This window comes from Amblyomma americanum, chromosome 10 (assembly GCF_052857255.1).
Source record: "Amblyomma americanum isolate KBUSLIRL-KWMA chromosome 10, ASM5285725v1, whole genome shotgun sequence".
In the NCBI taxonomy this organism is placed as follows: Eukaryota; Metazoa; Arthropoda; class Arachnida; order Ixodida; family Ixodidae; genus Amblyomma; species Amblyomma americanum.
Window position 1 is genome coordinate 108110911 of NC_135506.1, and position 14473 is coordinate 108125383.

Genomic DNA, 14473 nt, shown 5'->3' on the forward strand with positions numbered 1-14473 from the left:
TTTCCACTGCACCACATCCGTCACACACATCACTCGTCGCGATTCCGTGACGCAGCGGATCAGTAGTCGAGCGCCCTAACCACTGAGCCACCGCGGCGGTTGGAAATGAAAAACTTAAAATTGGTTTTTGGGGAAAGGCAATTGCGCAGTATGTCTCGCACCTCGGCCAGCACCTAAACCGCGCATTAAGGGAAGGGATAAAGGAGGGACTAAGCGAACAAAGAAAGAGGTGTCGTATAAATAATAATAACAATAACTCGTTTTTGAGGAAAGGAAATGGCGCAGTATCTGTCTCGCACCTCGGCCAGCACCTAAACCGCGCATTAAGGGAAGGGATAAAGAAGGGACTAAACGAACAAAGAAAGAGGTGTCGTATAAATAATAATAATAATAACTCGTTTTTGAGGAAAGGAAATCGCGCAGTATCTGTCTCGCACCTCGGCCAGCACCTAAACCGCGCCTTAAGGGAAGGGATAAAGGAGGGACTAAGCGAACAAAGAAAGAGGTGTCGTATAAATAATAATAATAATAATAACTCGTTTTTGAGGAAAGGAAATGGCGCAGTATCTGTCTCGCACATCGTTTGACATCTGAACCTCGTCGTAAGGGAACGGATAAAGGAGGGAATGAAAGAAGAAAGGAAGAAAGAGGTGCCATATTGAAGGGCTCTCGAATAATTTCGACCACCTGCGGATCTAACGTGCACAGACATCGCACAGCACACGGGCGCCTTAGCGTATTGGAGGGCTGGTTTCTCTATGTGGCAAGAGTTCGCTGCCAACCGGCCCCAGCTCAGTCCCAGCCAGCCATTAAGGAATATCCACCGCAGAGCCTACGAAACCTGGGATGGCCGCCAGAAGACCAGACGCGTCCCCTGCTGACAGCCTATTAAGAACCTTCCGCCATCAGTTGGAGAACAACGTTCAGTTGCTCACCTATAATGCTGGTATGTGAAATACGCTTCACCCGCCGCGGTGGCTCAGTGGTTAGCGCGCTCGGCTACTCATCCAGAGTTCCCGGGTGCGAAACCTACCGCGGCGGCTGCGTTTTTATGGAGGAAAAACTCTAAGGCGCCCGTGTGATGTGCGATGTCAGTGCACTTTAATGATCCGCAGGTGGTCGAAATTATTACGGAGCCCTCCACTACGGCACCTCTTTCTTCTTTCACTCCCTCCTTTATCCCTTCCCTTACGGCGCGGTTCAGGTGTCCAACGATTTATGAGACAGATACTGCGCCATTCTCTTTCCCCCAAAACCAATTATTATTATGATTAAATACGCTTCAGCTGTAGTTTTATTATACTTGTGAATACACTTAGGTTTCTACTCAAAACCGGGTTCCCAGAATGCAATGGAGTGAAGGTTGCGCCCACGCAGGTGCCTTTACACCAGCGTGAACATTGAGTCCGGACCACACCACACATGCAGGAGCCTTTGCTTTCGGCTCACAGAATCCTTCACAGTCGCGCAAAATTAACTTGGATTGCGCACGCTGAACACTCATTGGTTATTGTTTTTTTTTAACTTAAATTGAACCTTTTCTTATTGGAATGTAGTACGTTCCCATACGTTCGTATTGGAACGTCTCTCCTGCGCGCACAATCGAGTAAGCGGGTTTCCACCGAGGTATGTAAGAAGGTTACGGCGTCACTTCCTTTCCTCAAAACAAATTTTCAAAAAATTAAGGGGGGATGGGGCACTTTGTTGACCTATAGTGCGGTGAGACGAGAAACCTTTCGCGTAATGTTGCTGCTTGTATCGCTTATGTGTGGTTAAGATGGTGATTAAATACTACACAACTGATCGCTTCCCGACGCTTTCGCTGACGTTCATTAGCGCGCGCACGCTTGGTTGTCGGAGACACAAGAGAGCGTTTAGGCAGCATCTTTAATAATAGTAATAACAATAACAATAACAATAATTGGTTTTTAGGGAAAGGAAATGGCGCAGTATCTGTCTCACATATCGGCGGACACCTGAGCCGCGCCGTATGGGAAGGGATAAGGGAGGGAGTGAAAGAAGAAAGGAACAAAGAGGTGCCGTAGTGTAGGGCTCCGGAATATATTCGACCACCTGGGGATCGTTAACGTGCACTGACATCGCACAGCACACGGGCGCCTTATCGTTTTGCCTCCATAAAAACGAAGGCCGCCGCGGTCGTGTTCGAAACCAGCAACTCCGGATCAATAGCGACATCCTTCCAGATCGGCATTCAGGACGCGTCTGGCCAGATTTCCTGGCGTACACGTCTCTCGAATGATGGTGGCGCCATTAAATGGTTTCACACGCATGTAAAGTAGGCTGAAGAGGAGGTGCACTGTGCACTGTTTGCTGGCGCCTTCTGCATTCGCAGTGCATTATTGTATACTGAGTTCCTAGTTACGACGTACTGCGCCAACAACTAGTATGAATTATTAATTACTAATTGACTAATTATTATTAACTGTGAGGACATTCCTCTGCTTACGTGGAGGAATGCGAAAACGAGTGTTCTGTGGAAAAGAAAGGTTTTTGAAAAAGGAGGAAGCAGCTAATAATGATAATAATAATTGGCTTTTGGGGAAAGGAAATGGCGCAGTATCCGTCTCATATACCGTTTGACACCTGAACCGCGGCGTAAGGGAAAGGATAAAGGAGGGAGTGAAAGTAGAAAGGTACAAAGAGGTGCTAGTGGTGGGCTCAGGAATAAATTCGACCACCTGGGGATCTTTAACGTGCACTGACATCGCACAGCACACGGGCGCCTTAGCGTTTTGCCTCCATAAAAACGCAGCCGCCGTGGTCGGGTTCGAACCCGGGAACTCCGGATCAGTAGCCGAGCGCCCTAACCGCTGAGCCACCGCGGCGGGTAGGCAGTAGCTCTCAGATCTAATTCTCGGTGGACAGCGCAAACAAGTTACATTGACAGCTATAGTGCGACATCATCGCTGGCGAGCCGTAAGCCTATAAAGGCTTTCTCCTTAAAATTAGCTGCGATTTTACAGCCACTGAACCTGGTTAGAGAGCGAAAGCTGTGGTATATCGGGCGACTAGGCGCGGCTTGGCGCCTGTAACGTGAGTGCGTTCCGCAGGCTGGTAGGCAGCGCTTTCACCCTGCCACCCTGGCAGTAAATTAATGTTTGACCGCGAGAGGCTGGTCGCCCAAATAACGCTGCGGCCTATCGCTGCAGTGGCGCGTCTCTTCCACAATGCTGTCAACGCTAATATATGAAGCCCACATATCTCGCCAGGCCACGTACTTCAAGAGCAGCTGAGGTTCCCTCTGACCTTGGGAGCCGGTTATGCGGTATTTCTGTCCCCTAAATAAACGCCGACAATGAACGCCGATGGCCCATAAAAAAATTGGAATTGAAAATTGGTTTTTGGGGAAAGGAAATGGCACAGTACCTGTACGCCATTTCCTTTTGCCCAAAAACCAATTTTCATCACTTTCTTTAATTTTTGATCTGCATAGAAATAAGGCGGCCGCGGCGGCGTTCGTACGCGGGTTTTCCCCGCTCACTAGCTGAGTGCATAACCTTTCAGCCATCGAGACGTGTATGGCATCTGAGCATCAGACGCCGACGTGGAGATGTTCGAATGTGTTGAAAAAAATTTTTTTCAACACATTAGAACATCTCCATGTTGCATGTCGGCGTCTAATGCTGAGACGCCATACAGGTGGCGTTGGAGAGTGCGCGTGCTGGACCTTAGAACACGTGCTGCTGCCTCCTGTGCCGTGATTCGTCAACACTAGACTGTCTCCGCCAATGAAAGGCTGCCCCGTGGATTGCAAAGAGAATTCGCTGTGCCAGGTTGAGGTTGGCCGCACTTCGTTAGTTTCTGGAAGAGTTCGACCTCAGTGCACATGACTTGCAAACGTGAGATCACAGGGATTTATCTACGGAACAGACGGCGTCAGTGTTAGTGTTCCTGCCGAAGAATACGTCGTTAACCAGCTTCCCGAGGTGAGTACCCGCCACTGTGGCTTTGTATTTTCGGCGTTCGGCGCATGAGTCAGGCTCCCGGAAACGAACCTCGAATCCGGCAAGCCAGCTTTCGCGATTTATCTCTAGCCAACGCTGCTTCGTGACGCTCTCGGTCGTAAGGATCGCCAGAAGCAGCCCTGCGCCTCCAGTGCACCGCCGAAGACATGGAGCCAGAACCGGGGCAAGTCTTCGACTGAGCTTTGGAGGCGCCGGGCTCCTTCTAGCGATCCCTGCGGTGCGCAGCGCGTTCGCTTTGTCGGTGGACTCCTCAAGCGCACCACGAACGCTCAGAAAAAGCTTGATAATTGTTTCAGTCGGCGTTCGTGGAGTTATGCGGGCGTGCACAGACAAAGTGAACCCGCCATGCACCTTTTCTATGGCGAGCCTCAATTTAGAGGTGAAATCTAAGCCTCATTTGGCCGTCAGCTTTGCATGCGAAAAGTGGAGCATTCTGGTTCGAAAATCTCGTGAGCAACGCTTTATAAGCGCATGCGACGAACAGCCTTAAGGGTACGACGCGATAGCGTACATAGTGGGTTAGGCTTACAATTTCAACAACGCTCTTATGCTTACCATTCTGAGCATACCTTTGAACTCATTTTTCATTCTTTCAATTGTTTCATATAGTTTATCAATGACTCGCTCTAAAGTTCCTTAATTAGCAACATCAAGTAGTTGCTTTTAATTCTCAGCGATTTTACTTTTGAACCCCTCTTTTTCGCATTTTTTTTTCATTTCTTTATTACAATTTCATCAACTTGCCATCACCTATCACACAGCAGTCATCAGTCACTAGAACAATAAATTACCATGATACGATTTTTTTTCGCGCAGCCCTCGATTATTTCCGACGCGGGGTTCTAACTACTATGCCGAGGGCTTTTCGACCAAACGAGCTGTATACGCTCTCGCGTAAAAGCACATCCCTACGGCGGCCGTGGTAGCGCACAGGCCACATCAGAATCGTATTTCAATGAAATTTGAACCAACGGTTACAGTGATTTTTTCCGCGAGGCGTTGAGGCTGGAAGCGAATCGTTTCTTTCGACGTGAAGGACTTTTCATGAAATTTGAACCAGCGCCTAAACTAATATGGACCGCAAAACGTTGAGGCCGGCGGCGAAGCGTTCCTTTTCAACGTGAACGAGACTTTGCATGAAATCTGAACCAGGGATTACAGATATGGTCCGCGAAACGCTGAGACCAGAGGCGAAGCGTTCTTTTTCGAAGTGAAGGACTTTTTATGAAATTTGAACCAACCCTTACAGTAATTTCGACCGCGAGACGTTGATGCCAGCGATGAAGCGTTTCTTTTCTAAACGAAGGAGGTTTTTCAAGAAATTTGAACAAACGCTTACAGTGATTTGGTCCGCGAAACATTGAGGCCGGGGACGAAGCGTTCCTTTTCAACGGGAAGAAGACTTTTCATCAAATTTGAACCAATGCTTACAGTGATTTGGTCCGCGAAACGGTGAGACCAAAGGTGAAGCGTTCTTTTTCGAAGTGAAGGACTTTTCATGAAATTTGAACCAACGCTCACAGTAATTTCGACCACGAGATGTTGAGGCCAGCGACGAAGCGTTTCTTTTCAACGTGAAGAAGACTTTTCATCAAACTTGAACCAGTGCTTAACAGTGATTTGGTCCGCGAAACGGTGAGACCAAAGGTGAAGCGTTCTTTTTTGAAGTGAAGGACTTTTCATGAAATTTGAACCAACGCTCACAGTAATTTCGACCAGGAGATGTTGAGGCCAGCGACGAAGCGTTCCTTTTCAACGTGAAGAAGACTTTTCATCAAATTTGAACCAATGCTTACAGTGATTTGGTCCGCGAAACGATGAGACCAAAGGTGAAGCGTTCTTTTTCGAAGTGAAGGAATTTTCATGAAATTTGAACCAACGCTCACAGAAATTTCGACCACGAGACGTTAAGGCCAGCGACGAAGCGTTACTTTTCCACGTGAAGGAGACTTTTCAAGAAATTTGAAACCACGGTTACAGTGATTTGGTCCCCGAGACGTTGAGGCCGGTGGCGAAGCTTTCCTATTCGACGTGAAGGGGAACCTCAGGGCGTGAGCACGTGTAGACGATTTCCCGGCGTCGTTGTGTGGCCCACACTCAGTGACGAGGCGTCCCCCAAATTGTTGCACTAGTGCTTTGCTGATAGCTTTTCAATTTGCGTGAGATCGAGCGCTGAACTGCTAGTCGGAAGTTCCGCTAGCCATTTGTCGGGCCTCGAGCCTTCAATTAGCACATGCAATGGTGCCAATGGGAGCGGGTGTCTATGGCTGTCAATGGCGTGGGTGTCTAGGGCGGGCGACTATGTTATCGCTTTGTCCCATGTAATCAGCGAATAAGTGTCGCCCTTTTGGGGGCAAGATTTCTTAGCAGGAAGAACTCAGCAGCTGGAATAGAATTTTGCACAAAAGGGTTTTACAGGGAAATCCAAGTCTTCACAATAGAGTAGTCAAGGGCTCCCAACCATACTGCGCTTTGCCACTAGAGTAACGAAAAGCAAAGTACACGGGCATGCAAATTAGTTAGTTGTAATCGGCTTAGGATGTGGTTTGCTGCTCGCCCGTCGCTGTGGCCGAATAGTTAGCGCCCTCCGCTACTGAGCCAGAGTATCCCGTTTCGAACACGACCGCGACAGCCGCGTTTCGGCTCAGGTGAAACGCAAAAGGCTCTCGTGTGATGTGCGACGCTAATGCATGTTAAAGATCTCCAGGTGGTCGAAATTATTCCGGAGCCTTCATCTATTATACCACTTTTTGTCCCTCTATGAAAGCTGTAACACTCCCCATCCGTAGCTTTTTTGTCGTGTACGCGGGTTCGACTTCGAACCTACCTTGAACCACTTGGCAGCTATGACGTCACTACCCGCCTCCGCCGAAACCGAGCGCTCGTTTCTTTCTATAGGCCGTCGGCGTTCATTGTGTTCGTGGGCGTCGGCAACGTTCTAGACTCCTATTGTTTTTAGGAAGGAAAGGGCGTGTATCTTGCCCCTTGGGTCAGTGGACGCCTCAAACGCGCTTTGTTGTACTTGGCGGTGGTGAGAGGGATGTAGGCTTCATGCATTAGCGCTTACAACGTTGTAGCACACAGGCGGCACTGCAGGAATATGCCACAGAGTTCATTGGGTGAAGAAACTTACGCGGTCAACCATTAATTTAACTGCCACCTACCAGTGTGGCAGGGTGAACACGCTGCCTATCCAGTGTGCGGAGCGCACTCAAGGTAACAGACGCCAAGCCGCATCTACTTGCCCGATACACCACAGATTTCGTTCTCTAACCAGGTTCAGCAGTAAAGCCACAGCTAAGTTTCTTCTTTCGCTCCCACCTGCCTTTTTTCGTTGACAGCGCCGTTGAGGTGTCTACCAAGAAGAAAACCAGCTACTGCTCCATATGCTCTTCAAAATTCGCAAAATGTCTCTTATTTCCCTCTATTTTTCTCTCCCACTTTCCGCTCTTCCCTCACGGCGCGGATGACGTGTCCACTGGGAAATAAGGCATTTACTGCGTCTTCCATTTTCTCAAAACCAATAATCAGGTTCGAAGCCGACCACGGCGGCCGGGTTTCGATGGAAGCGAAACTGTGCGCTGTCCATTGTCAGTGCACGTTAAAAATCCCCAGGCAGTCGAAATTATTCCGAAACCCTCCACTACGGCACCTATTTCTTCCTTCTCTTTGTCCCGACCTGCCACGGTGGCTCAATGGTTGGGGCGCTTGGCTACTGATCCGGAGTTCCCAGGTTCCAACCCGATCACGGTGGCTGCGTTTTTACGGAGGGAAAACGTTAAGGCGCCTATGTGCTGTGCGATGTCAGCGCACGTTAAAGATCCCCAGGCGGTCGAAATTATTCCGGAGCCCTCCACTTCGGCACCTCTTTCTTCCTTTCTTCTTTCACTCCCTCCTTTATCCCTTCCCTTACGGCGCGGTTCAGATGTCCAACGATTTATGAGACAGATACAGCGCCATTTCTTTTCCCCAAAAACCAATTTTCATTTTTATTTGCTGAAATGTTTAGCTCGAACTGTCGGTTCTACGGCGAAAAGCCACTTTGGACCACATAATTTGGGACTGTAGAGCGCATCCTCCACAGCACATCTTCCAGCCCCCGGTCTCATGACTGCTCCCTTACCTGACGAGTGGCTTTCAGCAAAGGCCAGCGATGCCCGATATACTCAACTCAAGGCCGTTTAATGGAACTATACCGCCCGAGACCTGTAGGTTCTATACGTCACCTACCTGACCAACGCTCTACTCTTTCGACCAATGAAGCTTTTACTCACTCACTCGTGGTTTGGAACATGCCTATGCGGAATGATTTGGGGTGCGCATAGAACTGCCGTATGGTTGTCGCCTCGTGGGGCACTGCGATGGGTGAACTGATGTGCTTAGTTGGGATTCAAGAACCTGGATGGTTGAAGCTGTGGGCAGGCGGTAGCGCCTGCTTAAATAGAGAATTCTTTTCAGTTTTGCAGCTTGCTAAAGAGCGTTAGCATGCTCAGTTGCTCCTTGTTTTAGCTCTTCGACAGTCTTGCGGATGATGTTTACACTACATTCCTTACTGCGTCAGTAGGCTTCACCGGAGCGAAGCACTTTTGACAGAGAAGTTTGTTATTGGTTTGGTGCAGCGATATAGTCCTGCGTTTTATCTTGAACCTGCAACGCCAGCCATATGGTCATATGGTGTACAGGTCAGCCCAATCATGGGATTATATATTTCATTTAAAATTTATTGCCATCTGCGAACCGTGGCAAGTGCCGAAGAGAAGGACATGGTCCTCTCCACGATTATGAGAGGGAGGATAGGGAGGAGAGAGATTCTGACAGGCGGCGAGCGGAGGAATGCGAAACCAGAAGGTGTCCACCACGCCAGTATGCAGCGCTATATATGGCTAAACCAAAGCTAAAACTGCCTTCGCTCATTTGCGTGCTTATTGGAGCTTAGCTCTCTTTTAATTGCACGCTGGAAAGATACTTGGGCAGCGCAAATTCCGGCGTGGTCATTGCGGCGTGTCTCCTCGCTGCAGGCTGCGTCTTTCTTCGAGAAGAGACGTGTTTTCTCGGCGTCGAGAACCGACCTGTCCAGAGCATCAAAGGCGAAACTAAACGTCGTCCGGTCCTAGCGTGAAAGCAGGTGCCACCGTTCCATCGAAAGTGGCGGCCATCACCCTTGACCCAGTAAGTTCGATTGTGCTGTTATGTCAGATAATTGAAAGCTTTGTAAAGCCATGAGAGGCTTTCTGCAGAGCACAGAATGAACGGCCTCTAGCATGGCTCCACTGTAGAGTTTGCAGCCTGGTTGCAAAACCTAGTCGAGCTATGCTAGACGCAGTTCTTGTAGTGGACTACTGTCTGCAAAATGTACAGTGTAGTAAGACTCAAACATTGAGGGCTCATCCAGGGGACCCGGACTCAGTCTCCGGGCGCTCTCTGGAGCGGAATGTTAGAGCCGAACAGCTTTCGGGGAGGCGAAACGCAAGAACGCGTCAGTGTGCTGTGCAATGTCAGCACGCGTTAAAGATCCCCAGATAGTCCAAGTTATTCCGGAGCCCTACACGGCACCACTTTGTTCCCTTCTTCTTTCACTCCATCATTTATTCCTTGGCTTACAGTGCTGTTCAGTTGTCCACCGAGACGTGAGAGATACTGCGTCATTTCCTTTAATCATATGCCGAATTTAATTATTACAATTTTTTTATCTTCATTCTGTTGGTGCCTTCTTGACGAGAAAATAAATGCGTCATCTGGCGCGAGGTTACCCGTTTCCTGTTTAAATACTCTTTGAAGAGAAATTAGTCATCTCGAGGCTTGTTCTTTTAGTACGCCGGCGCACTTTGCATTGCGAGAGTAGACTTGACTCATGTGAGCAACCCCCTCCTGTCATCAGAAACTTGTGGCCGAAACGCGACACGCAGATAACATCGTCACCCCTCCTGCTGCCATGGAGTCCCGGCGCCCTCGCCACCACGTAGCTTAAAGCGCTAATGAGGTGTCCACTTTCCCACTAATGAGGTGTCCACCCTCGCACTAATGAGGTGTCCACCCACCCTGGTAGCCAGTTGGGTGTCTTTCCTTTCCTCAAAATAAATAGTCTGAGGCAATTAAGCTGATTTCGAGAAAAGGAAAGGTTCATAACTAGCTCAATTTGTAGACGCACGCGACCACCAACTCACGGCGCGACTGAGGTGTCAATTGATCCAGGGAGCGAGTTACACTTGTTCCCGCATTTACATGTAAGAAATGCGTACGTGCCACCATGACAATGAAAATTGGTTTGGGGGGAAAAGAATTGGCACCGTATCTGTCACATATCGGCGGACACCTGAACCGCGCCGTAAGGTAAGGAATAAAGGAGGGACTAGAGAAGAAATGAAGGAAGGGGTGCCGTAGTGGAGGGCTCCGAAATAAGTTCGACCACCTGGGGATCTTTAATGTGCACTGACATCGCGCAGCGCACAGGAGCCTTTGCGTTTCGCCGCCATCGAAACGCGGCCGCTGTGGTCGGGTTCGAACCTGGGTACTCTGTATCAGTAGCCGAGCGCCGTAAACACTGATCCACCTCGGCGGGTCCTGAGTACTACGCGTCGCGGGCTTTGAGGCGTGCCGTCCATAATAAGGGTGCGCACGTAGTGCCGCAGAGCGTTTCGCATTGCTCGGTCGCGTCTAAACGTTTCCTTCCAAGAAATTGTGCCGCGTGGCCTGCGGAAAAGCCTGCAGTCAAGAGGGGCGAAACGCGCCATGCGCATTGGCTTATGAGAGGACTCGCTGTTGAATCGAGACGCTGACCACTCTAAGTTGAGGACACCAGTTCACTGGCCTTGTTACATCGCGTACCTCACAGTACAGTAACAATTCTTCTGGGTAGGCAGCTTCAGCGTCACTAAAAATACCACGTTTCTCGGCTAAAAAATGAGAGCGGAGGAGCGGTCAGTTCGAGCCATAAGTAACAGGATCTGTGGTGTGCGCATCTGCTTATTCAGTACTGGTCTGCCTGTTGTTCTGTGGACACATGGGACAGGTTCGCTGCTGCTTAGTAGCCCTTGAATATGATGATGAGTGTTGATTTTCGTTCTGCCTATCCAGTCGTTTATGTATTTTAAGAAGTGCGTTTATCGCCTTAAGGCTGTCCCCACGCAGCGATTATTTTGAAGGAATTGTAGCAGGTCTGGCACCACAACATCTCCATGCAATATCAATAAACTCTTTAAGAGCCGCGTTCTGTGTCGTAGATCATAATTTGTCTCTTCAGGAGAGCAAAGCAGCAGTAACAGTGTGACTTCTCAGTGCACACTTCATCGAGGGAGAAAGCAGGTTGGCAGTGAAAAAGAGATGCGACTTGGGCGGCGTCATGAAATGTTTCGGATTAATTTCACCCCCCCCCCCCCCCCCCACTGTGGCTCGGTGATTAGTGCGGTCAGCTAAGCGCCGTTGTGAAACGCTTGCGATTAATGGTTCTGGTTAATGAATGGCGCTTCCACCAACCCTTCGAACTTAGGCCCTGGATGCAAAGTGCGCAGGACATTGACTGTGAGCTGCGCCTTCCTTGAGAGAATGTTGCAAAGGATCTGTGTTGGAAAGTTCCCAGTCGATCACAGTGCCGCAACACACACGCTCATGAGCGGAGGTCGGAGCTTATAATACTAGCTTTGAGCTTGCGTGTACCGTGCTTCTGCGCAATTTCAACAGTCGCGAGCACCAAAAGAACGCCATGAGTCGGCCTCGCGTCTTTGTAGAACGGGGTCACAGTTTGGTCGCCTTTGTGCAAATAGACTCCTAAATAATCTAAAGTGGCGTTCGACAGCAGTTTTTTTTTTTTGGTTCCGCCATGCAAAGATCATAGCGTCCAAAAATCGTAGGTCTCAGGGTGATCTCCACCGCGTCTTTGTTTTCAGGTGGATTTCTTGGCTGGAAGAAACGCGCTTACACCGCGTCCAACTTGATTGCAACCGTTGCACCGAAGGCGGCACCAATACGCCAAGCCTTAGCAAGAAAGCCGGTCTCACTGCAGAATCGCGGAGGGTTACCCTGTCGCCAAGCCATGATGTGAAAGCAGGTCCGACTGCAGAATCGAAAAGGGTTGCCTGGTCGCCAAGCCGTGACGTGAAAGCAGATGGAGTCAGCCGCAGGCGCACACCTCCTATGCCGGAAGAAGCAGGCATGACCCCTTCAACAGGTAAGTTGAATTGGGAGACTTGGGTGAGATAAGGTGCATGTTTAAGGGAACTTGTGGAATCACCTCACAGGTTAGGTGCAGCAAGAATTCTCTAGTAACCGACAGACCTCTAAGCGCTCGTTTCGCTATTGTTGAAGCAAACGTTAACCTCACAGTACAGCTAGTGTTGCGTAGTCCGCAGCAGAACCAGACGATAGGATCGCTGCAGAGAATACCGGCAAGCTCTCTCAGGAATGAAAGGTCTGGTTAAGGATAATTAACCACATCAACGTTATTAGATTGTATTCCGCAGCAACCGTGTACGCTAGGAACTATGGCAATGCTACTTGTAGACTAGTCTGTGAACATCGAAGTGGATGCTGATCGTTATTCGAACAGAGTTTATCTTGTGTGACGCGGCGCCGCGCAAGCAGACTCAATGGTCACTTCCAGGTACAGTCTTATACAGCTGAAGACAGAAACGGCAAATGCTCCTCAATGGAGGCCCTCTAGCCGACAGCATCGACCACCTGTAATGTCGTGGTTTTAATCTTGCTCCTGCTTGCGTGGCATCTCAAGGCGGCTGGTAGCTGCAAGGAGACTAAGCAAGGGTTAACCGCATTAACCACGACATCAATAGAGTGGGCTTACAGGGCCTCCTTTCATGGAGATACGTCGCTTCGTTCTTGAGTTGCGAGCTACTATGTCGCTGCTCAGGCTTGCTCGACCAACGTCTTCAGTCTTGCTGTGCACTCTCATTTCTGCCTTTTGCAAATGCTTGCACACTGCAACCTAGCCGAGCAGCATTGTAGATTCTGACAGGGACCCTTTTAAACCATGTCTCGGTGACAAGATGCACTGTTCCCCAGTCGACTTGCGACTGCCAACTGGAGTTTTTAGCCAGCGGTTACTGTTTTGGAGCGCTTAAGACGAAAATTTCTGGTTATAAGTCTTCTAGGTGCCGTTAATGATTCGCTGATAGTTAATATTATTCCGGGGGCCACCACTACGGTGTCCTTCATAGGCCATGTGTACCGAGAGAGGCGTCGTAGCGGAGCGCTCCGGATATATCTCGAAATACGACATAGAACCACCTGGAGCTCTTTAATTTGCACCGACACCACACAGCACACGGGCGTCTTCTTATTTTAAAGCGAAAGCTTCACTGGCCGCGAACTTGCGATTTTGTCGTGGCGGTGCTCCGACGAGGCAACAACGCGCGCCTCACCGAGGATATTTCTCTCTCTCCCGCTCCCTAGTCCATATTGCGCATGTGCCACTAATAGCACCGAGCCACAGGTGCAGCGGTGCTCCGCCGCTGCGTAGCGCCATGTCTTTCCTCAAAATGCAGCTTTCAATTTTCATTTTTGTCTTTCTCCTTACACTCCCTCCTTTATCCCTTCCTGTACGGCGCGGTTCAAGTGTCCACCGAAATATGTGAGACGTTTGCTGTGCTTCGCGCGCTCACCGTGCCATCCGGCATGAGGGCACACCGCGCTGCTCGCCGCCGCCACCGACGTCATACCGCGTTCGGCCACATTCTCACAGCCGGCTTCCTCTACGGCTCGGCGGCGACGGAGCCGAAAACCACGGCAGCAATGGAGCGGCGCGGTGTTCTAATCTAAGCAAAAGTTCCCAGGACGTCCAAGCGCCTGCTGAATCGATCCCACACATGATGTTATAAGTACTGAGGGGTCCATATAAAAGCATCTGCTCTACTTTTTTTGGACCGTAGTTAGGAAACGACCCCAACAACTGAATCATGAAGGTGGATACTCTCCTGCCATATGCCGCTATTCTTATAGGGTGTTGACAACACAATTTAGATCAGCAACATTTCGCTCTCTGTATTTCAACAGCAGCACTTCTTCCATCGAAACAAAAAAAATAGAACACCACTCCACGAACACTTTCATACGGCCTTACCTCTTTATAAGAAAGTGGTGAACTGGCACGTGATATAGCATTGCTTTGCAGCTAGATATATTGTGTTCTGGGCACTTTTGTCTCTGACAGAACATACAGGACCACAGCTGCCAGAGTTTCATGTGTGGAGCATAAAACTCATTGATGGCCAGACTCTCCACCACACCATAACCCAATGCCAGCTGAGTCCCTCACGTACTGACATTTTAGCCATGAATCGGGCATCATTAGCAGCTGACAACTTAAACCATTCTCCTATTCAATGTGAACCGGAACATAACCTTTCTTTGAATTAGTTTCATTGAGTCAATTAAGATGGTCCACACTCCCAACAGTGTTGGCATCACATAAAAACTATAAAGGGACTAGAAACCCAAATATTAAGTCAGCATAGATTATTAGTAGGTCAATGTTCCAA

At 49.3% G+C, this 14473-nt stretch overlaps 2 long non-coding RNA genes across 2 annotated transcripts in view; one reads left to right on the forward strand and one right to left on the reverse strand.

Moving 5' to 3' along the window:
* LOC144107157 (uncharacterized) overlaps window positions 1–14473 on the reverse strand; it is a 107416-nt gene that overhangs the window by 43504 nt on the left and 49439 nt on the right. The window lies entirely within an intron of this gene.
* On the forward strand, window positions 3801–12144 carry LOC144106177 (uncharacterized). The gene is made up of 3 exons (XR_013308927.1): window positions 3801–3947; window positions 9005–9155; window positions 11870–12144. It is a non-coding gene; the product is annotated as an uncharacterized LOC144106177 (long non-coding RNA).